Raw genomic sequence first — 26,276 nt, forward strand, 5'->3', positions numbered from 1 at the left:
GTAAGTTAAACTAAGGATAGATATAGGTTATTGAAAACGGCCGTATTATGTCGGAATTTGTCGGATAGCAGCGGTGAAATACCAATGAGTGTGCCAATTAACTTAATGGATTCACGCGCGTTCGTGACACTCACCATAATTGTCACTTCACATAGAATTGGACTCTCGATTCACGACTATCCATCGTCTCTCATTCTCTTCACTTAATAATACAGACCTTCACATGTACATAATAATTTATTTATAATATACTGGTTTATTCCAAACTACCCATTGTTTTAACTGTTCTATTAGATTTATTTATTGTTTAATGAGATCATCAGCTGAATCTATGTCACAATCAAACAATAATATTTAAAACAGTTACTAAGCACTTTTTCACCAGTTCAGGCTCCATTGCACCGGGTGCCGGCTAGATTATGGGTACCACAACGGTGCCTATTTCTGCCGTGAAAGAGTAATGTGTAAGCACTGTGTTTCGGTCTGAAGGGTGCCGTTGCTAGTGAAATTAATGGGCAAATGAGACTTGACATCAAAAGTTTTTCAATAATCCTGAGCGGACTTAATTTTAATGGGCAGGGCGTATCAATTTAGCTGAACGCTCTGCACGTCTCGTCGTTTATTTTCATTCAAAAATTACGCGATTGAAATAAAAACTGTAGGTTCTAAGCCACATTTTAGCACACAAATATCGTGAAAACTTCTAGATTTTTCGATTTTTCCATACAAATATTGGTACGTATATACTTTAAATTCCGACTTTCTTTTGGGATAAATATTAAAAAACAAAATGTATTCAGAAAGTAATTTGGAAGTCCTACTTTGATTGAAATAATAAATCATAATTTAAAATTATAACCTCAACAGCTCGCTGCGGAGATCAGATAACATAGGACCCTTGAAGATCAGTTTACAATTGTTAAAAGCGTTTATTATTAACATAACATTATATTTAAATATAAATTATTATTGTATAAGAACACAAGGGTCGTTCAGTTATCCGAGCACCCGAATATCGTTGAGATGTTTTCAATTATAATGTTGGTAACCCTTTGTCGAGAAACAATTGGTAAAGATAGCAAACGGACGCCCAAGTCATAAGAAATTGTATTTAGAAAAAAAAATATTATTAATTTATTAACTGACATTAAAGAAAGTAAAGTATGTTTACAATTTAATATGTTTTTAAAGTGATAACCCTCACTACTAGGATTAATACACAAACAAAATTTTATGAATGATGCGGAACTCGAACCTCGACCTGTGGCGTTCCGTGCCAGTGCTCTAACCAACTGATCTAACCGTTCGAGTGACGTATCGTCATAAATTCTTGTATGCTTCGTTCATCTCTCAGGCTGTCACAATCTTAATATGCTTAGGATTACCTTATCCTTGATATCAATCGTTATATTCGGACTATAAAAATTGTCTTCCGTAAGTACGTGTGCGCAAATCTCAGATAATAGACCTAATAATAATAAGAAAAAACTACTATTTTGCATTCAAATGAATTCTAATATACAAATATACCTCTAATGTATAAATTTAGACAAAAGTAGTGTTGGTTTAGCTTAGATTAAGGATTCGTCTCCGCTGCGCTTCCACGAGATACCGCCCTACATAAGAACAATATCGTTTTTATTAGGGCAACTAATAGATGCTTGTGTACGTGGCATCTTGACACTCAATGGCAGCTTTCAAATTTTGTAACATATGCTTCGTGTTATTTTACATTGAAATTAATAAAATACAAGATTCTTACTGATGATACGTGATCCAAGTGTCTTTCTTATTTCTTTTAGTATTATTTTTACAAAGTTTTACTATGAAACTCGGCATTTTAGTTTCAATTATTAGCAAAGTTTAACAATACATGTTGCACGTCAACGTCACATATTGTTCCGGACTGGCTTTAGTACGCCCACTTGGTAGTTAGTTGCCGCACTATGCGAATACGCCTGCGGTATCTAGTTGGAGCGCAGCGAAAACCAATCCTTAATATAAAAGGTTCAGCTTACAGTATTGAAATGTGAAACTATATGTTTCCAGCAGCGCTCATTATTATTCCCGTCTCCCTATGGTGCTAAGTGTGATATATGATAAACAGAGGGAGGGCATAATGAATTAATATAAAAAATTTAACCTTTCGCTTAAAGAAGAAGAATTTAAGATTTTGTTTTGGTACTAACGTAGTTTTTAAGTCTAACTGACATTATTTTGAGTCTGTAGTTACTTTGAAATAAAGATTTATTATTATTTTTAAAAATAATCTGGGTTTACCTGGCTGGTTTTTCAAGATAAGAGTATAGGTGTATTTGTGTGTGTTTGGGTTTAAGTGTATGCGTGTGTGCCTGTATTTATTTATAAGCTAAAGTCATTTTTCATAACAATACACTTTAGAATATACCAAGAAAGTATCGTTGAAGTTAATGTAAAAATTGCTATGTGTTGCAATGCATGTTTTCTGGAATCGGAATGCACATTTTCTGGGCACTTGCAGACTGTTTCATATTTATTTCAATGGTCTCAATGTTTTGATTGGTATAGAATTTGACCCTAGCATTTAATGGATTTTTTCTTCTAGAAAGATTTAGAAAGATTTAAATTTATTTGCTATATCATTTTCAAAGATCTGTCACACTGTTGTTCTAATCGGCCTTATTTCTATATGAATAGTCATTTTATATTCACACAAATTTTAATATAAACGCGTTTTCGACACAATAAAAAACATATAGCAATAAATTAGTTTAAGCAAGATAAGTAAAGATCGCTTAAATTAACATTATATAAAATAAATTACTAAATATATTTATCATTCATACTTCGTACATTGAACAACGAAACGAAAATTAATAGGACAGAAACATAACAAAATATTTACTTATGAACTATTAAAAAAGGTGAATTGCCAAAAATAAAAAGATGCCATTCAAAGAACTGAAAACGTAGATGCTCACTATCTGAAAAGAAATGTTAACAGTTAAGTATATTATATTAACGGATAAGGGATGCATTATTTGAAAAGAAATAATAAGAAAATAATCGCTACATCTTATGACTTACTAAACAAAGTCCAGGCTACAGGTACATACAGGGCGACACTTTATAACAGAATCGAGCTGTTAAAAGAGATTTACAAGTTCATTTATTTTTACGACACTTTACTAGATAAATTACATTGTCAACGATATTGTAATCTTTAGATTTCGTTTTAAGAAGGCAATTTCACCAGCTTTGATCGTATAAAATTAATACTTTGTTTGATGTTTCATACAATCATCGTCAATCACATCAAAATTTTAATTAAACCGTTTATAATGAAAGATTAGAGATATGCTACTGAAAGGACCCGATAGCACCAACCAGCATTGAATAACTTCTATAAGTAAATATTATTTAAAATAAAGTGTGTCACTGTGATAATAAAAATAACCCGACGAGATAGTCCTCGTCCTGTAATCGTTTAACACCACTCACACTCACATCACAAATCACACACCTACAATAACACTACACACAAATAGTCACACACTTACATACATCCACACATCTTTACAAACACACATACATATATCACAGCACTCGCCGGCGAGTGCGAAGTCCCTTCAAACCAAGAGTCCACTGGACTAACAGATATATTAGATCGTTAGTGATCTTCTCTCCATCCAGCCTAGTGCGTAGGCGGTCCGAGGTTCGAGTCTCCTTCCGAGACTCGAACGCGAGACATGTGCGCACCGCGCCTGGGTGTTACATTTTCGGCCTCCAAGGCCCCTGCCCGGCTTCGCTGTAAAAGCCTTCAGGGCTATCAGCACAGAGGAGGTTTTTAGTCGGTAGGGGGGGTTTACACCCGAGCCTGACATATGGGCCCCGTTTCGGATTATTCAATACGTAAATGTATTTTACTCCTCTCGAAAAATATAAATAAAAAAAAAACTAAAAAATAACAGCTTTTCACGAAAAGTCTATGTTTTTTTGTACGAGCAAGTTATACGGGCTAGTGACCGAAACGCCTAAATCTGTTTGGACTAGACCTCTACAAGCAGAGAGCATAATAAATGTTGTATGCCATTATGACCGCACTGAGGGGTAAAGCCACAAATTCAGATGGTAAGGGATGATATTTAATAGTTTGTGGCGTGTGCTCCGATGAATTCAGCGGTAAGGATTACATCAATACCCGTGATAAATGCGCTAGAAGTACCATAAAAACCACACTATGGAGGAACGCCACACATCCAGATGCTGAGGGATGTAGTCATTTGTGGAATGTGGTGAGATGGTGGAGTTCGGCGGCAAGGATCAGATCAGTCTCAGAGATAAATGCTCTACGTCTAGTAAGTTAAACTAAGGATAGATAGGTTATTGAAAACATAATAAAATACACCCATACAAAACAAATATTGGAATTAAAAATAATTATCGCTCCCAAATAAAAAATAAAAACTATCTCATCTCTCAAGTTGGACTAAAATAGACTCCAAGAAGAAATCCCCTTTAGAATCCGTTGATTAGTTTACGAGTTCACTAGAGACAATCATCAGGACACTACATTTATATATATATATATATATATATATATACTAGCTGACCCGACAGACGATGTTCTGTGCATAATAAATAAAATACCGTTTTTTATGGATTTGTCAATAATATTTCACAACACCAAGAGTTATTTTGTAAAACATGCTCCCTGTCAATGACGTTCTATATTATGTTTTGAACGTCATTGCTCCCTGTTGTTAACTATAATATAATGAAATTGTTTCACAGCAGAACTGTCAGACCGTGCGTCAATAAATTCTCTCACAAAAAATGTGTCCATACAAAACAAATATTGAAATAAAAATATTTATGGGTCCCAAATCGAAATAAAAACTATCCTATCCCTCAAGTTAGACTAAACTGCACTCGATGAAGTAATACCCATTAAAATCCGTTCATTACTTTAGGAGTCCATCGTAGAGAAACAACGTGTCACGTAATTTATATATATTAAGATTAAGATAAAGATAAAGATATTATTGCAATTTAATGAAATGAGCCAAAACGCAGCAAAGATATAAATGATAACAAAAGACCGTTAAATGATTGTTTCGCCTCGAACGGAAAATCGGATTGTTCATTGAATAGAGATAAGAATAATAAAAGACGATCTCAAACTCATCAGCACCTTATTTCTATTCAATTGGAAATCTTATTCAATGAGTCAGATCGCTAGATGGATGGCGAAATGAGAGTCATTAAAGAAACAGATAGCATCTGCTATTGAATAAGCGTAACAGTATTAGAATAGAATAGAAATGAACACTTTATTAGCAATAAAAAAACACTCACACAAAAACACAACAATTTACAATATTAATTAAAATCTTAAAATACCAAATTAAATACCGTAACAATATTATAAACATTAAAAATAAAGTAATGAAAATAACAGTGTGAGCGTGATTCCCTGCTAAAAGGAGCTGACTCAGTATATTGTCGGTCAGTGCAGAAGACAACAACACAATACCGGTTTTCAGCAGCCCCTCGTGACATTTGGAGTATTCAAGTTATAATTTGCAAGGATCAACTCGCAAGATTAATGGCAAGCGACAATGTCGGTCTATATGTATAGAAAGTCATTGGCAAACGTAACTTAATATTTATGACTTTCTTAATGATAACACAGTTTGGGAAGGGAGCGACCGCTGTCAGGCTATTAAAATTATAAATACGAACCAAACCAAACCAAAGTTTCCGACATAGCCCAAATGATTGCGAAACTGAAGTGGCAGTGGGCAGGGCAAATAGTTCGACGGACGGATGGCCGTTGGGCAGTAAAGTCCTCGAATGGCGACCACGTACCGGAAGACGCAGTGTTGGCAGACAGAGCACTTGATCGCCGACAATTCGAGCTGCTCTGGGTTCCACGCGGTCAAATGGTTCGAGCTTATAGTGGGGTGCGCCAGGACAGAGATGCCAGCAATACTCCATGTGTGGCCGGATCTGTGCTTTGCAGAGCGCTAGAATGTGGGCCGGCTTGAAGTATCTGTGTATCAATCTAGACCGCAGACTTCGCGGCAATTGTTCTAGATTTCGAGACCCAGTATTCCGATACTAACCGTCGACCACTAAAAACGGTAATTACCGTTTGAACTGAACTATAAGATAATCCGTTTCTGCGGTATCACTGTAGACGCGCTTTTTTCTTTGTGCGGAATAATCAAAACTCACGAACCAATAAGCCTTAACAGAATATTAGGTTAATTGGCATCACTAAAATGAATATTAAAATCTCCTATGAGATTCCAATAAATAATTTAATATCAATATCGGAGTTGATATCAAACTTCACCGAAGCTTTTTAATTTAGACATCAATGTGAGCTTAAAATATTAATAATTCAACGAAGTCTTTCAATAAGCCCTTTGTCCTTTATGGAGCATTATAAATCAATATTTTGATCAAATAGCAAATGGAATTACTGATTCACATTTGTTTGGAAACATGACGTCGCATTTTAAGATTAAATGTTGAAGTCAAATAATATTCATTTCGTTTGGCACTACAAGTCAGCAGATTGAATGCGTTCTTTTTTTGCATCCTACCCTTTGGGCAAGGTTTGTTTCCCTACGGATGATCCCAGTGCCTTCGCCGTTGCAGTAGCCGATGTGATACTGCAGGGCATGGATATTTTTATCAAGCTCTGTAGTACCGATCAGTGGCAGCTGACCATAGACCTGGTTCGATGCGCATCAAGCGTATCGAACTTGGGTTGCGGTACTTGGCACAAAGCTTGCGAACTGCAAAGTTCTAAAGAGTAAATACAACCGTTCTTCCAGATTCTCTAAGCGGCAAATGGCCCATGCAAAATCGAAGCACGTTGTTAAAATCAGCGAGCAGCTTTCCATTTACCCAATTGGAACACGAAAGTTCTGGTCTTTGTCGAAAGCTGCTCTTGGTATTTTCAATCGGCCGTCCCTGCCGCCGTTGCACATGAGGAATAACACCCTGGTCAATGGGCCTCGCCTATGCCGTATGCGGCAAAAGAGAAAGCCGATCTTCTGTGCGCTCTTTTTGCCTCCAACCCGACTCTTGACGACGATGGAAAAACACCGCCAACCATCCCGCGGTGTCCGAGCTCTATGCCTGAAGTACAGTTTTTTTTTTTTAAAAACAGTTTTTTTTTTCGTCAGGGAGTCGAGCGGACCGGATGGATAGTTCGAGAACCAACTATACTTAGAATCGGTGCGTAAAAATAGAATGTGTGCCCCTGAGTTGACGCCGGTGCTGACGCGTTTATTCCGGCAATCTTAAATCTCAAAAGGCGTAGTCCCTGACTCATGGAAGTCATCAAAATAAAGGAGACAGTTCGGATCCGGCAAACTACAGGCCTGTTGCTATTATCTTCCTGCTCTGCAAAATCATGGAGAGCGTAATTAACCGCCAGCACTTGGTATACTTAGAAGGTCACCAGTTGATCAACGACGCAGGCGCCATGGTCGGTCGGCAGGCAATCTTCTGGTATATCTAACACATAAGAAAGGCATGGCAGTTAGCCTGAATATAACGAAGGCTTTTGATGGTGTATGGCACAAGACATTTGGACTTTCCGAGAGCTTATGCAAGTGAACCTCCAGCTTCCTCACTGGACGCAGCATACAAGTCGTTGTCGATGGTTATTGATAGAACCCGAAGACCGTGAACGCTGGAGTGCCCCAAGGCTGTATGCAATCTCGGACACTGTTTCTTCTGCATATCAATGATATGTTGGACACCTCCAACATACATTGCTATGCCGACGACAGCACTGGTGATGCCATGTACACGGGCCATGCAGCTCTCTACCGAGTCTTCTCTCGAAAAGGTCGCGGACCGGGGGAAATTGTACCTTGTCAAATTTACCCTGCAGTTGACTCAAGTATGCGCGTTTACGACTAAAAAAAATCCCACTTGTCGTATCACCACTCTTCGACAACACTTCCCTTAAAGCCTCACGTAGTATCGGAATACTGGTCTCAAAATCTCGAGCGATTGCTAATTCTGTGGTCATCTGGAGAGCAAAGCCAAATTGGCTTCGAAGAAGCTGGGCGTCATAAATAGAGCACAGTAATATTTCAAGCCGGCCCACATTCTAGCGCTCTACAAAGCGCAGGTCCGGCTACATATGTAGCCTTGCTGTCATCTCTGGAGCACCTCGAATTGTCGGGGACCCAGTGCTCTGTGAACGGCTGGATCACTTGGCGTTGCGCAGAGACATCGCTTCATTGTGTGTTTTCCACGCCATTTATCACGGGGAGTGTTCCGAAGAGCTGTTCCACCTGATTCCTGCCGCCGAATTCCAACTTCGCATGACACGCCACTAATCCACTCATCCACAGTGCGGTATTCAAGGAGCTTTCTTGCACGTACTACAAAGCTGTGGAATGAATTTCCGGGACGATACTACATGGGTACCTTCAAAAAAAGCGCGTACACATTCCTTAAAGGCGGGCAACGCTCCTGTGATTCCTCTGGTGTGGCAAGAAAATATGGACGGCGGTGAGCACTTAACACCAGGTGACGTGCACGCTCGTTTGTCCTCCTGGTTCCAAAAAAAAAAACAAACGGTAATGTCAAAGCATATTTTTAACCGACTTAAAAAAGAAGGATGTTCTAAATTCGATCGGTATTGAAGTGAAAACTACTTTTAGCGCGGTACGCAATGACGTTCTATACATAAAGAACGTCATAGGCGGTACGCATATTTTTACATGAGATAAAATCTCTGGACTCGCGACACCGTTACGAGACGCAGCTATGGTGTGTGCATAATAAATTATGCATGTACATATAGCAGACCGCGAACGAGTCTAGATAAATAACAAAGTGTGTGCGTGTAATCTTTACGCGCGATTGAAGTAAAACTTAAGGCGACACTAAATGCCAGTGACCTTGAGCGATATGAGTTAGCGGCTGCCGGCCGCCAGCTATGTAACAAAGCCAATAGTTTAAAAATTCTTGCGTGCTTGCGTAACATTTTAACAGTTGCAAATAGTTTATATGCTTACAATCCTCGTTATTCATTTATTATCTGAATAAATGTACCTACACAAAAAGTACAAGCTATAGGAATAACTTTTCTGAGAGTAGTACTAAACAAATGCGTCATACAATGCCAAAAAACTTGTGTAACTGCAACAGAAAAGTAGTAGTTTAAAAAGGCCCTGGAGTGTTAACTATAACCAACAGCAAGCATTAGCAACCTACAAATACGACTTAGGGTATTTGTAACATGATTAAGTAGTATTCATAGCTCCAAATGCTATATTTTATTTATAATTTACTTAAGGAATATTTAACAGATACATATATACTTTTTTCCTTATCTGAAAGCTTATAGACATAATATGTTATTTTCGTTTGCCCTTGTTTTTCCCACCGATTCTAGGACATCCAGTATATTATAACAAATAGTCTTAAAAAGTTGAAAGAGAAGAAGAATTAATTTATTACATTAAATATATGCTTACATTAATTAAAACCGTGTTATTCATAAATAATTGAATAAAAATAATTAAATTATTAATATCACACATATTAATAATATAACGTTGTTATTGAATATTAACGAATATGGCTCTATGGGCTCGGACCTTTTGCCTGTCCGATGGACGAAGAAAAATTAACGAATGTCGCAAACGTCAGACTGACAACTTTTATTTATTATTTATTACAAAGTAGTCATAAAATTACAAATACACTTGAAGATTTTCAGAAAATTATTACTGAACAATTTGAAACAATTTTTTAAACTATTTAATTATAATGGTTAAAAGTTGTTTTAATTGACTTTTTTCGTACTAACGTTACTACCGTTAGAAAAATATTGGTACCAGGCAATCAAAGTTGAAGAAGAGATTGTCTTATATATGACGCGAGTATAGAATATGGCATGTTCTCGCGTAAGAAAACCATCCAAGGGATTCGAACCCGGGACCTCTAGCTCAGTAGTCAGGGTCACTAACCATTCGGCTATATGGGTCATCTTAAATAAAGTATACGTTAATTTTCTACAACGCTTCATTCCTCTTTCAATTATAATTATACATACACACTTTTACGGCCGTTTTCAATAACCTATCTATCGTTAGTTTAACTTACTAGATCTATCTATCCTTTTACGCTTACTTACATTTCAATAACCTATTGACAGATAGCATTGGACTATTAGTATATTGGATATAACTATGCATAGATAAGATCTTGTCATTAAACGGTGACAGCAATGTATTGAAATCGGCCGTTAATGTTCGCTATATTTCATTGAATTAGAAATACCTTATACCTTATAAATAATCTATATGTCAAAACAACATTTGCCAGCTAGTATACAAATAATATAAAAGGTTCTAGATAATATTAAAAAGTTGAATATTATATCTCAGGCATTGAATAACGCCTCAGCGATGGCTTTGTGAGAGCTGCCTTTCCGAGCCAACATCATAACAATAATATCTCAGCGTCTTTACACCGTTATGATCTGTTTACACTATTCTTGTAATATATCTTTATTAGAAAATATTGCGCCACTATTCTTGATAAGAAACTTATTTTCTGTTCATGACTAGTTGACCTGGCAGCCTTTGAGTAACTGAATTAAGAATGACATTTAATAACCAATTCAGCTGAATTTGTGATATTTGACGTAAGGGTTAATAATCTATTCTTTCAATTGTTTAAGGCCGTTGCAGTAAAGTGCCGAATGCCGAGTATATACCGGACGACGCAGTGTTGGTAGGCTCTCCTTAAGATGGGCTGACGATCTGGTCAAGATCGCCGGAATAGGTTGGATGGAAGCAGCGCAGGACTGATCATTGCGGCGATCTTTGGAGGAGACTGTCCAGCAGTGGACGTCTTCCAGTTGTTGATGATATACACGACCTTTGAATTAATAGCATTTACACCAAGGCCATCAAAATATCTCCAAGACTCTTATATCAATGCACAAGGGCATTGGTTGTCACTGTCTATCTTGTCTTGCCCATTTTCTTCCTCTAACATCAAAATGGAAACTTACTTAAACATTTACACAGTTTTCTTATATTTACAACAATTTATTTATTGAAGTGAAATCTTCTTGAGCATCATTGTGATTTGAAAGTCGATGAAACGAAAAAGCGAGACGAAAAAGACATGGCACTTAAATTCATAAGATTTAACGTAGGAGAAAATGTAATAGGAAGCATTTTACAGTGTTTTGGTACCAGGCAATCATAGTCGAAGAAGAGATTGTCTTACGTATGACGCGAATACGTATACCTTAATATAATATGTAGTAATGCGCACGACGTATTACTACATAGATACCAGAAGAACATAAATATGGAAGCGGTGATGTAATGTCTTTCATAGCGGTTGTAATCATGTGTCATCCTAGCAACATGTACCAGGACTTCATATACAGTTGAGAGTTTAGAGTTTGAAGCCAAAATTTTTGCAGGTCTTCTATCACGTTTTTTTTAGATGTTATATGTTGGAAACACTAATTAGATGACTCACAAAGAGGAAAAATTACAAACAAAAAAAGGATTATTCTATAATAGTTGAATGAATGTAATAATAACAATATCTAAACAATACTCCTAGCATTTCTAGTTCATAAAACTATCAGATACATGAATGGAAAATATATAGTTATTTAAAGTTTATGCATCGCCGAGTTATTTGGAGCATATCTCAGAATGAAATGATATACCGGAATAGAAAATTAGATCAAACTGCAGCGTATCTTTCATACAAAATTAGATTGCTTTCGATATTGAAAGCTTTTCAAATTCACTCTTATCTCATTACAAACCAGTAGACTTTTAATATTGGCAATACAAACATTTCAGTCTATTAACTGAGGTGAGCGGGCGCGGGATTCTGAATGCTCATTGGTCAGGTTCCAGTACCAGTGGGAAGCTTCTTTGCACAGGATGCCGGCTAGAATATGGGTACCACAACGGCGCCTATTTTTGCCGTGAAGGAATAATGTGCCAGCATTACTATGTTTCGGTCTGAATGACGCCATAGCTAGTATCAAAAAAAAAACTCTAGTGGCAATTAGTGGCCAGGAAGTATATTTTTAATAGATCCTGCTCAGAAATGAAATTATTTTATTTTCATTTCTATTAAAATTTGACACTTATTGAAGGACAAGGTGAGTTTTAACGTTTTTATTCATCTATACTAATATTATAAAGCTGCAGTGATTGTTTGTTTGTTTGAACGCGCTAATCTCTGGTACTACTGGTCCGATTTGAATGATTCTTTCAGTGTTGGGTAGTCCATTTATCTAGGAAGGCTATAGGCTTTTTTTTCAAAATTAGGGATCCGTAATAAAATTGCTATTTTGTAACACAAGGTGTAAAATCGAAAACCTATTTTTGCGTGCGCTGCAAAAACTATTGACAATAGAACAAAATGATGTACAGGCTATAATATAGGCAATATTTTATAAAACTATCGCGTGAATTATACTTTATATGGCAAAACAACGTTTACCGGGTCAGCTAGTTTATTATAATTACTTACCACCGCGCGAACTTACCTGAGACCCGTTTCTCGTTGTGTTTCATAAAATAAAACACGAAAATGTTCAACATCAAACCCAGACATCAAAAATGGTAATAGCCTCTCGCTTTATCACTAACCCATTCAGTAAAGTACTCCTGCATACGACAGACTGAATTTATAATAGTCTTTACATGAAATATGTCAACATATAAAATTAAGTTCTAAATTATGCAATATACTAGCTGACCCAGCAAACGTCGTATTGTCATATAAAGTAAATAAAAAAATTAAACAAATTTTTTGAGATATAAAAAATAGATGACAACTGTTTCTCAGATCCACCAAATATATCTATATTACTCGTATATAAAAATGATTTGCTGTTCCTTAGTCTCGCTAAAACTCGAGAACGGCTGGACCGATTTGGCTAATTTAGCTTGAATTATTTAAGGAAGTCCAGGGAAGGTTTAAAAGGTGAATAAATATGAAAATGCTCGGAATAAAATAAAAACAAAAATTAAGTTTTTCCTTTGATGTCTCCCCCGCGCGTCGTTCAGAAATCAATTTTAAAGAATAGTTACAAATGAATAACTAATTAGAATTTTTATATCTTTCTAAGTTTCTCATTTGACTACCAACGGTGTGCAGATTGATAAATCTGGGTCAACTAGTATTATATATAATTCTTCTGACGTCTGTTGACAGTGAACTCCTCCTAAACGGCTGCACCGATTTGAATGATATTTTCTGTGCGTGTTCAAGTGGATTCGTGGATGGTTTAGATTCACAATTGAACTACCACCTAAATGGCTGGACGGATTTTGATGATTTTTTAGTGTTCCAGTGAACTTGAGATTGGTTTAGATTCTCAATACAGTCGACAATAATTCTCCTACGTATGTAAGTGTCAAAATTAAAAATTTTGTCTCGACAAAAACCTAGAAAATCACTCGGTGATGGATACACATTTGTTCCCTTTGGGTTGGAGACGATGGGTCCTTGGGGTTCATAGGCACAAAAACTCATAAAAGAGCTATCCAGACGTCTAACTGATTTAACAGGTGACTCAAGATCTGGTACGTACCTCTGTCAAAGGATAAGTTTGGCTATACAAAGAGGTAACGTTGCCAGCTTCATCGGCACCTTACCTGCCGATAGCGATCTTAATGATATTTTCTATTTGTAATTAATTAATTTTGTTACATTATTTAAGTTTTATTTTATTATTATTTATATAAATAGCGTTATTAATTATTAAGTCATATGTAAATAATTTGAAATATTTTATAGATAATAATGCAATATTTTTTAATAATAAATATATCAGAAAAAAAAATCGATCGGTATTTTATTTTAAATATCAAACTAGCTATCGAATACATTGAAAAATCAAAATTGAGCACAAATGATCGGGCTGTCAGGCCATCTATACCTAACCCATCGAACGACACCCAACACCTTTTTCTGATTATCTACAGCGTGAAAATTCATATGCATTTAGAAAAAAGCGGCCAAGTGCGAGACTCTATTGATGCTGGCTAAATAATGGGTAACTCAACTGCGCCTATTTCTGCCATGAAGCAGTAATGTGTTTCGGTATGAAGGGCGCCGTAGCTAGTGAAATAGGAGTGCCATCAGAATTTTTTCGCTTTTTAACAATCCTGAGCGGCACTACATTGTAATGGCAGGGCATATCAATTACCATCAGCTGATGAACGTCATGTCAGCTTATTGTCATAAAAAAAATAAGAAAACTGAAGCCATCTAGCAACTAGCGAACCAGATCTTAATTAACCACCACAAATTAATTAAGAAAATTGGTTCTGGCTTAAGCTATTCTCCAAGCAAGTTAATGAATACCAGTATGACACATCTATTGTTGAATAACCCGATGATGAGACCGATTGCAAAAAAATGAAGGCACAAAATAAATAAAAATAAGGAAGTGTCGGCAGAAGTGAAAACTTGAAAATGCGTTGTGCTATTTTGCATATTTTGGAATGTTCAGGGAAAAATCTGGCATAAATTGCTTTATTTATCAGAATAATATTACTAGTAATTATATGGTTAAATACAATATTCATTTAATGCGCTATCGTACACAAAAATGACAATTTATATAACATAAAATATTTAACACTTCAGACCTATTGCTGTTATTTTACATTAAAAAGTTTTTCTCTCAGAAAAATCAATTTTCATCCATAATAAACTGTAAAAATATTTCACAGCTGAGATTCGATACCGCGACCTCGCAGTGTTTCGGCTTCGCAATCACAATAATTTAACCACTGGTCCAATGACCACACGATGATTAAATTGAAATAGCCGAACTATAATTAGTTAGAAGTAAATCTTTCATCCCAATTTCAACGACTGTCGTAGGCCACGTGTCCTGACGCGAGTTTAATATTTTATACCCATCCCAGGAAAGTGCTCAACGCCGCTATAGAAGTTCTCACTTCAAAAAAAAAGTTTTGCTTTACCAAAGAAATTAACTTCTTACGTGTGTACATAAGTACACAATCACTTTAAGTATTATTAATGTGATAATGCAAAGCCACCATTACAGCATTACGGGGATGATTGATGTACCAGTGTCGGTCACGTCTCGCCTCGCCGCCTCGGGTCTCATTCGTCCTTGTTTACCTCATGATATATCGTGGCCCAAGTATTGGGGAAGGACGGACACTCGAGAGCTGATTTATTAGATGAACTTAAAGATGAATGTGAGGAAAGACTAAAAACACTGATTCTTTCATTTAACTGTTGAACGCTTGACTAATGGAGGGGGCTCCAATATTTATTGGCTTGTACCGACTTTGGGTCGGTTTTATTTTATGGAAGAGGACAAACGAGCGTACGAGTTACTTGATATTAAGTAATTACCACCGCAAACATTCTATTGTAACATCAGAGAAATCACAGGGGCGTTCCATTCGATTCCACCGTTTTTACCTCCTCTCCGTTTAAAAAATTATTGGCATTTGGTGCGCTAAATTTATTATATTTAGTTTTATGACTATTTAACAATAAGTTATTGGCGCTTAACCAGTACACGATGTCAGATAGAATATTGTTTACTTTGTCATATAAAACTTGGTTACTTTGAATATGTGTGAAGTGTCATCCGCAACAATACTTGTGTTTTTTTTCTACAAAGTTAGGTAAATTATATAGATTAGGAAGAGGAACGGTTCTAGAATATACCCTTGTGGTACCCCCATACCGAAATATATAATGTATACCGATCATACCCTTACATTCGAGATTAGGTGCCTGCTGGTCGATATTGAACCATTCGAGTACTGCCGACAGGTGCAGGCACGAAGAGTACGCCCGTGCTGGATTTTCTTCGTTATTCTGAAGTGGACTACTAGAATCACTTTCACCGTTCTGAAAATTTCTGAAGTATTCAATTTGCCGGAAGTCAAATTTAACCTGTTTAAAGTTTCATCACCAGCAGTTAGCAGGTGTAAGATATGATGGAGGAGCATGCCACTAAGAAGTTGACAGCAAAACCGGGTTCAAGATCAAATGTTAGATCACAGGGATACAGACCATCTTTCAAAGAAGATCTTACTCTTGAATATTTCATTTTATTTGTCCTTGAGTTTGCGGAGTCGTTAAAACTTTTGTTATATCCGGATCCCAAACAAAAATTGTTTTCTTTATAAGTTTAACTTTTATTGCAATTTCTTGTCGTAGCTTAAGTGTCGTAAATTGAATGACAAATAATTGGTAATATGGACTCTGAATTAGCTTTCTATTAACATAAGATTATGAGAATCAAAACATATTAAAATATTTTTTCAATACAGTTGTTAATCATGGCTATTTAGGGCAGAGGTAAGGATAATAGTTCTATAAGATTAATAATAATAATCAATAAAGCTTTATTTATTCCGAATCACTAAATACATTTTGTTTTTGTATACTTAAATAAGATTTTAAACTTAAATTAAAACAGTTAATTCAAAAGTAAACTAAGTAAGTACAATTAATTAAAATTAAAATTAATGCTTATAAAATTATACTTATTGGTTTAATTCGGACCCCTTTCGGGTAAAAGCCTCCTCCATATTTTTCCATTGTTCTCTATCCTGTCCTGTTTTCATCCATTCCTTTCCCGCTATCTCTTTTATGTCGTCGACCCACCGTCTCTTTGGTCTTGCGACTTGTCTTTTTCCTATCGGCCCTTGCCATTTTGTTATCTGCAGTGTCCATCTTTTGTCTTTTACTCTACAGATATGTCCAGCCCACTGCCATTTTTGCTTTAAAGCATATTCAAGAGCATCTGAAAGCTTGATTTTCTTTCTTATAATCTCGCTTTTAATTTTTTGTATTTCCCTTAGCTTTAGGATGCTTCGTTCCATTGCTCTTTGTGTTGTTGTAATTTTGTTTTTTATTTTTTTTTGTGTAAACCCATGTTTGACTTCCGTATGTATCCATTACAATCTTTTTTTGTGCCAAGCTGTAATCTCCTTTGAGAATTTCTTTTTGTGCCCACAATTTTTTCCAAGTTATGTTCACTCTTCGGTCTACCTCTTCTTCATTGCTATTTCTGCTGAAAGAGTCCTGTTTACCGAGATACACATATTCGTTAACGTAGTCTATTTGTTTTCCATCTACATATATTGGTATCCTGTGTATATTAGTCATAACCTTAGTTTTGGACGAGTTCATATAACTTGTAAGAGTTCTTTATGATTATATTTACTATATTATTTTGTACAACGTAAGTTGTTGAAATTTTTAATAAATAACTACTTTCGTAAACAATAATATTTAATTTTATAACTCAGCATACTTCAATTCGTTTACAATTGCTACATTCACCATACCATATACCATACCCTGTGCCTACACCAGCGCCATTGTGGAAGCTTTTTGAACTGTTATTATATAAATCTCCCATAAGAGATGATTCTCCTTGCCTCTACAGCTTTTCTCTCTACTTGCCTTTCAGAGGCTATAATAATTATGATTTATAAAAGAATCCTTTGCATAAGCATCTTTCTTTTACAGTTTAGTAGTACCAAGGTGTTTTTATACAAAGATAAAAATCGAATAGACTTTTTACGAGACAAAATGAACTCATTCATTCATTCCGTACGTCTCAGCATTGAATTCACAAAATTCCTTTAAATGGTTGCTTATTACATTATTTATTTACCAGTTTTTTTTTGTTTTCACATTAACATTTGTCAAAACCGAATCGACTACAGGAGAAAGTGGGGGAATTGGGAACACTTAACTTCCGACGCTCAAAAATAATAGAAAAAAGTAAACGAGATAATAAACTTTTATTGCAAGTTTACTTATTTATCTTCTTTTAAGTGACAGAAAAAATAAATAATCAACGTGTTATTAGCAATTTTAATGAAAACAAAAAATATTGTTATTCCTTTTTACCCGATACCCTATGGGGTAATTGAGATCATCCCGCGGGGTAGGTAGGCTAGCATCGTGAGCAGTGCATTTCTCATGTGCCCAGAGTTTACAGATGGCGCATAGGATCCAATACTCTGTCGGTGTGGATTCATAATTTTCATTGAACACCATAAAATAAAAATCTTAAAGTTTTTTTTTGTTCTTTATTCGAAAAATTCTCACACTCTGTCTTTTCTGTTTTTTCTCGAGTTGATTTTTAATGGTATGCTGGATAAAACCAATGTCTCTTACTACGTCGCATAGAAGTTGTTAAAACATTTACACAAAATCAACAGGCAGCACTAGGAGTAAGTAATTAACTCTAGGCTAGCTAATGCTAGGGGTTATTGTCCTAATTACCCCGTTCTCAAATACCTAAACCACACAAAGTATCCCCAATTACCCGAAGTAGGATACATAAATGTTAATGAACGCCATCTTGAATTATATTTTTGGTGATCTTCAAATCACGTAAGGTTTGAAAACAGATATTACATGCATGGCAGTAACAGAATATGGTGCTTTTGTTTAAAAAATGTAAGAGTTGCATCTACGTTGCGGTCTCTCTAGAGTATACGTCTTTTAAACGAATCCGAGGCGATCTTGTGCCCAAGGATACTTATATAACTTTACCTAATTACCCGCCTCACTCAATTCTCCCACTCTCTCCGAAACGCGTATGTCCCGTTGCCTAGTTTCATTGTAAAAAAAAGTCCAGTTGATAAAACGCGCCATTTTCTGAAATTATATTGAAATATATATATTTAATTCTTTGATTTGTTAAATGCTGTATCTCGCAACTGAATTTGAAAAACGTCGCGTGTAGGTTATGCAAGCTCGTGACATTAAAAACCCTCGCCTTCTACTCGGGCTTGTTAATGACAGCTCCAATAACCTACTTTTCACCCTTGTATCACAATGTACAATGACCTGCTGGGGATGGGAACTCCTCTTACTTTATTGGCAAATAATAAATTAATTAAATAAATTAAATTTTAGCACCAACAAAGCATGCACTTTTGATACAGAAATCATTTGAAGTTGCAAGTCACAAAAAAACACACAATAATTTTGTATAAGTATTAGATATGTTTCAAAATGTTTTTGTTTTAATAATTTAAACAGGAAATTTGTTTATTTTATGGACTATAGCCGTAATCGCGAAAAGCAAACAGAAATGGAAATCTAACTGATTTTGGTAAATAGTATTATCACGCGCTTAGGAGTAAAGATTATATTTTATCACACCTGTTTCATCTTGGTTGTTATTTTATATAGCGGTTTTAGGCTCACGATCTAAGTCATAGTAAACTCGCGTGTTTATACTTTTTAATAACGTTTTAGTACATTATCCCGATTAAGATAAGTCAACCACGAGTTGTAAAGTACAAGAAACACCTTTGTTTGTAGCCGTTTACTTTGTAGGTACACGACACGAGACTAAAAATTTTTTACTCTGTTTTAAAATAGCAGGACAAAAATATACACGAACGGTAAACCTCTGAGGAGTAAATACTTTTAAAGTCTTCTTTCGTTTTGATGTTAAACCTTTATATCTCCGTATGGCGAATAAATCCATGTAGATATCAAGTTGAACATCACAATAAAAGCCATTTATTTTCTCAAAATTGATTCTTTTAGATTTTTTTTTTGATGTTTTTTCTAATATAGATACTACTCTAGATAATACTACCGCTTCGGAAGCAAATGGCGCTCTGAGAGAGAAGAAGCGGCGCAAAAACTCTCCCAGCAATCTTTTTTTGCGCTCTTTTCAATAAAAATATACAATATTGTACAGTCATTTCTATCGCTATAAAACAATCATAATCTAGTCCCAGGCTGTCCGATCACTTAGATATTCAGCTGTGGAGTAGTAGGAATTACGACAAAGCCAATTTTTAATAAAACATTTAAATTTATTTATAGATAATGCCTGAACAGTGGCTGGGACTTTATTATAGAAGTGTATACATTTACCCTTAAAGCTATTATGTATCTTATGAAGCCTACTAGAAATAGTTACAAGCAATCCCTTATTTCTAGTGTTATAATAATGAAAATCACTATTAAGAGCAAAAAGGTGACGATTTTTGTGAACGTATATTAAATTTTCGTACATGTACTGACAATGAACAGTCATAATAATTATTTCTTTAAATTTTTCTTTGAGAGACTGTCTATAACCAAGCTGATATATAGCACGAACAGCTCTCTTTTGCAGAGCAAACACTATATCAATGTCAGCAGCATGACCCCATAGTAAAATACCGTACTTCATGATGCTGTGAAAATAACTGAAGTACACTAACCTAGCGGTCGCAACATTCGTGTACTCTCTAATCTTTCTAAAGGCATATGCCGCAGAGCAGACCTCATGTCTATCATCTACCACAAACGGTAGATCGTTAATATATATAAGACACAAGAAAGGACCGAGAATAGAACCCTGTGGAACACCTATTCCCACAGGTTTACCCGAAGACCGTTTGCCATTTACATCGACTATCTGACCTCTTTCGCTTAAATATGATTTTAACAGATTTAGGGCTCTATTTTATACTCCATAATGCTTTAGTTTTAGGAGTAAAGTTTCATGGTGGACGCAGTCAAATGCTTTGGACAAATCACAAAAAATGACCAATACATCCTGTAACTCTTCCCAGGCATCAAAGATGTGCTCAATGAGTCTAGTACCCGCATTAATTGTTGATAAGCCTCTAGTGAAACTAAATTGATTTTTTTTCATTAATTTACAAAAATGCATTTGTAAGTGTGAAGGTGTGAAGCAAAAGTTTTTCAAAATTTTTACTAAAAACATTCAGCACTGAAATAGGTCTTATATTAGCAGGGTCAAAAGAACTGCCCGATCTAAACATAGGTTTAACTTTGCTGTATTTCATGAGGTCAGGGAACACACCCTCATCTATGCATTCATTAAATATTATTTCTAATTCAGGTGTTATAATGTCAAGTATGTATTTTACAATAATTTTCGAATGGCCCCATAGGTCTTTTGTATTTTTAGGTTAATTAATTTGAAGATTTTTATTATATCGCTACCTGTAACATACTTATATTAACATTATAACGACACCAAAAATTACAGTAATCGTAATTAGAATAAGATTAATTAGATTATATAAAAATACGTAATTATTTTTATACTTTTTAGTGCACATTATATCTATTGTTTTGGAATAGTGTTATTATATTTAAATATAATAGTGTTTATATTTTTTTTTATTTTATGATTTTTAGTGAATTTGAAGTACACTAACTAAGAATTTGTCTAAATATGTGTACCTACATATACTAAATTTTTCAATGCAGCAATGAATGTAAGTACTTTGCAATTTGATTACAGACAGTGTTCCGTTACTTTGTCATCGATTCCGTAATCAGAACCTAACGAAACTCTCATCAAACTATCTTTTATATCCTTTCCAAAAAAAAAAGAAACATCGAAATCGGTTGGCGCGATATTGAGTTATTTGTAATATTTTTCATCCAAAGACTTTTATGGTTTTCTCATGGATTTCAATGTCAGATCTGGACCAAATTACAATGGGACCACTCGGGAAGCACCAGCTTTCAAATAAAAAAGGAATTATCAAAATCGGTTCACCCAGTCGAAAGTTTTGAGGTAGCAAACATAAATATATAAAAAATACCGACGAATTGAGAACTTCCTCCTTTTTTGAAGTCGGTTAATAATAGTTTAAAAATTTAAAAACACTTCTTTAAGGAAAACCGAACTAGTGTTCTATCATTACATTTACATGTGCGATAGAAAATAAATAAAGACAATTTTAACAACTGCATAACGAGATTCGTGAGAAACGACGACGACAATTTAAAAAATTAAATGAATACTGGCTTCGAAATATTTGAGCATCCTCAATTTTCTCTTGACCCCCTGTGATTTGGTATGTCTTGTTCAACTCTCAGGTTGTGGCTCCATCTACACTCTACAGGATCTATTTTACAACTGCTCAAAACCAATAATTGCATATTAGGAAATTGACTTGAGATTTCGCTCTTTCAAATCTAAACTACAACCTGAGAGTTGAACAAGACATACCAAGATTCAGGAACAATACGTCACTTGAACGGTTAACCCAGTTGGAAAGAGCGCTCGGATGGAACCCGAGAGGTGGCCAGCTCGAGTCGCGCATCGTTCATAAATTTTGGTTGCAAATTTAATTTGTAGGTTGAAGAATGTTTTAAAGGAATATCGAGAAATAAAATGAGATTTAATATAAGTTACTGGTGATTTACGCTTTTTTGAACGATATCCGTAAAACGTATTATATTCAAGCTTCTAAACCACCCCAAAGTTAAATCGACACCTAAAGAAATTCATTGACCCAGAGTAATGAAATATGGCAGTACCAAGGTTGCAGAGTACATTTCAAGAATATCGTAATTAATTATTATTGAAGTGAAAACTTCATTGCAGTGTTGAGCACTTTTCTTGGGATGGATATAAAATTTTAAACTCTCGTCTTCACACGTGTTCTGATCGAAAATCCGTAAGACAATTTTATACAGTGTTTTGGTAGCAGGCAATATATTCGCCTTGTTCTCCGTATTTGGCACAACAAGCGCTAGTTGCAAGAAGAAAATACCGTGTAGTGAGAGAGCATCCTGTAGACGTGGTCCATACAGAGAATAGATGGATAGAATAAACCCAGAAAGAACTAAAAATGGCAAATATTGAAACAACAGCCATTTCAAATAATATAACGATGGATTCTGCAGTGTCTGTAACATACAACATCAATAAAATATCAATATAATCTACATAAACAAAATAATAAAGGTTATCATATATATATCACGGAAAATTTACTGGATAGATTTCAATTAAGTCTTCTTTTTTTTTGAATCAAAACAAATCTTATAACTATATTTACAATACTACGACTACATTAGTTACATTACTTCTTAGTTTTATTCCTTAGACACAAGACCTTAATATCTAAAAAAAAATTGCTTGTCGGAAGTGAAACTTAAATTGTGTATGAACCGCTAAACTGAATATATGAAGTCCTGGTACATGTTGCTAGGATGACACACGATTTCAGCCTCTATGAAATACATTACTATCACCGCTACCATATTTATGTTCTCGTGGTGTCTATGTAGTAATAAAAGTAACGTCGTAAAACAAAATATCTTCTTCAACTATGATCGCCTGGTACCAAAACAATGTATAATGCTTCCAATCTCTGGAAGTCTGGAAGTCTGTTTCATTTGTATCGCATTTTCGTTTCACTGACTTTCAAATTACTAAATATATTCATTTAATATAGAGTTATTAAAGTTTTAAGAAACAACGATTCTAGTATATCTATATATTCATCAAAAGGCTTACGTAGCAAAAAGTAACAAAATATAAAAGTTCTTGTTTTCGTTGTAACTTTGATCAAAGTTTTAATAATAGTGTATTATTGTTAAATTAAGTTATTTATAATACGATTTTCGACGTATTAACATAAACTGCTAACTAGATCTCGTTCAAACCAATTTTTGGTGAAAATATGCTTGGTAATCTTGGTACATCATATATTTTTTTAAGTTTAATCATTCTCTTATTTTAGAAGTTACAGGGGGAGGGACACACATTTTACCACTTTAGAAGTGTCTCTCGCGCAAAATATTCAGCTTAGAAAAAAATAATATTGGAAACCTCAATATCATTTTTAAAGATCTATCCATAGATGTGTTAGATGAAAAAGAAATTTGAGAAATTTATTGTTTTTTTGTTTTCTATTTTTGTATGAAAAACTTAATGCGGTTCACAGAATACATCTACTTACCGAGTTTCAACAGCATAGTTCTTATAGTTTCCGAAAGAAGTGGCTGTGACATACGGACGGACAGACAGACATGACGAATCTATAAGGGTTCCGTTTTTTGCCATTTGGCTACGGAACCCTAAAATCTGTACTATCAATAAGTCCTAGTAAAGGTCAGTTATTATAACAGTGAAAATAATTATTTCTTCTATTTAACATTGAGTATGCCTCAGTCTCTCTATCACGGCGTAGAAATTCAAATATGTTTATGAGGTAAGGCTTATGAGGATCATAATGGGCTAAATATAATATCTTGAATTTTTAAACGTTTCATCATGAACAAAAATTATGTATAGTTATTGATGGTATATTGATTTTAACTGCGTAGTAAGTCGTTTCTAGATGGATTTATAATATTTACGAACTTTAATAATGTGTTTAATTAACATATTACAAAAACATTAAATTCGCGCTACTTTTGCTGAACGACAGTTTAGCTGTCAATCAGTGTACTTATATGATAAAATAAATCGTGTCCTAAATATATATCCTATGACATTATATCTATGCAGAAAAGCTTTAAATAATTGGCTAACTTGTCTTTCATATGATGAAGTAGAAAATCTTCTGATCAGACTGACATGACAAACACACGCAGTGTATAGATGGACCCAATTAAAGGTGCAATTCAAACCCACATGCACACACTCACTCACACACACACACACACACACAATTAATTGTAAATTGTAAAATTTGGTTTTTAATCTTTTCTGTTTATTTCTATATTGTTTACTAAATAGAATGTATCTGCTAAGGAAGTAGTTGCAAGATATTCCCAATACAAGTGTCCTAAGACAACTTACTGGGAAGTCTCAACCACTAAAATATGTATATGTAATCTTTGAAATAAACTAAATTTTTTATTATTATTATTAAATAGGATGCACATCATTAAATAACTAACTAAAATAAATAATATTACTAATTACATATTTATTCAGAATCTAAATCTTAAAACCTTAAAAAATATAATATGATAACTAAATAATATTATTAAAAGGAGTCCCTTTTGGCAAGGTTCCGAAGATACTGGCAGCGGTCCCCCTTTGAATAGCTAGACTAATTCTTTGTCCGAGGTAGCTGCCAGCTCTTCGGTCTCCTTCGACTAAACTTTTTGCTATTCCCTTAAAAAACCTTATAGCGTTAGCACACCACAGACCAAGGGTCTCGACACCGAAGGGACAAAATCATATTCGGAGCCTATTACCCCTGTAATTAATAATAATAATTATGAAGCATTGAAAAATAATATAACTACAAGTTTTTTAACCCTTTATTAGGTTATATTTATCTACAACTAAGTAAAGAATGTTATAATAATAATAAATGAACGGCATTTATTTTATATCTTGATATATATAAATCCAGTGTCCTGATGTTAGTCCAACTTGAGAGATAGGATAGTTTTTATTTCGATTTGGGACCCATAATTATTTTTATTTCCATTAGTTGTTTTGTATTGACATATTTTCTACGAGAGAATTTATTGACGCACGGTTGGGCTGTTCTGCTGTGAAACAATTTCATTACAACAACAGGTAGCATATTTTACGAAATAATTCTTGATGTTATGAAATATTATTAACAAATTCATAAAAAATAACCAATTGTCGGGTCAGATAATTAAGTTATAAATGTATTTATTCGCGCATTGTTTTTTATTTTAAATATAGAGTTTTTAAATTCAAATGATAAGCTTACAGTTCTTCGACAGTAGGTAATAACTCCGTCATTAATTGATAAAAAATACTAAGATTATGTCATTTTAACATAGTAATATTCACAAACAATAAACAAACATGGTTTTACTAAGTTTGAAAAATGAATAAAGGTTTGTTTCAATTTATAAATTATTTTTTAACACTTAAAATATTATCTTTTGTAATACTTACATTAAATTAAAGTAACACAGCACTGTATCACATAGTCCACAGATTACGAAAACACCGCTTTCGCAAGACACGTGCGCTCTGTTCGAGAGGCTTTGGCGGACTGCGGTGAGATTCAGCTTTACAGGTTTTCAGGCTGAGGGTGATTTGTTGCTAGCCCTTATGGTGCATTGAATTCAATATTTTGACTACGCAGAAAGATAAGCGATTTGATTAAAAAGTAATGATTAATTCGTATGATACGAAAACTAATTAGTAAACTTTCAAAAAGATTTACAAATAGGTGCCAAAATAGTCCCCATTAATCTTAGATAAAGGTAAACTGAATATATATTTCTTTTTCTGAACTGGCTTTATTTCATTTCAATTTTATATTGTAATCGCAACGTTTGTTCTTTTTCTTGTGTATCTTTTTTTTTTCAACTTTTGCATATTTTCCCTCTTATTCATAATAGTCTGCTAACTTAAAGCATTGCTAATTCTCACTCTGTCTTCTTCTATTGACCTAAGTCAGAATGAGAAAAAACACTCCTAAGCGGCTGTTTAAAGTTAGCGGACCATTATG

General features: G+C 34.6%; 1 protein-coding gene across 2 annotated transcripts in view; it reads left to right on the plus strand.

Annotated features, from left to right (window-relative positions):
• Positions 1 to 26,276, plus strand: part of LOC126977309 (uncharacterized) — a 341,105-nt gene that overhangs the window by 245,616 nt on the left and 69,213 nt on the right. The window contains exon 7 of one of the 2 annotated variants that reach the window (XR_007732180.1): positions 12,320 to 12,512. The exons of the other annotated variant lie outside the window; for it this stretch is intronic. The gene's annotated coding sequence lies outside the window, so the exon portion shown is untranslated. Of the gene's footprint in view, positions 1 to 12,319; positions 12,513 to 26,276 lie in introns of those variants that run through there. 2 annotated transcript variants of the gene reach the window in all.

This window comes from Leptidea sinapis, chromosome 44 (assembly GCF_905404315.1).
Source record: "Leptidea sinapis chromosome 44, ilLepSina1.1, whole genome shotgun sequence".
Lineage (NCBI taxonomy): Eukaryota > Metazoa > Arthropoda > Insecta > Lepidoptera > Pieridae > Leptidea > Leptidea sinapis.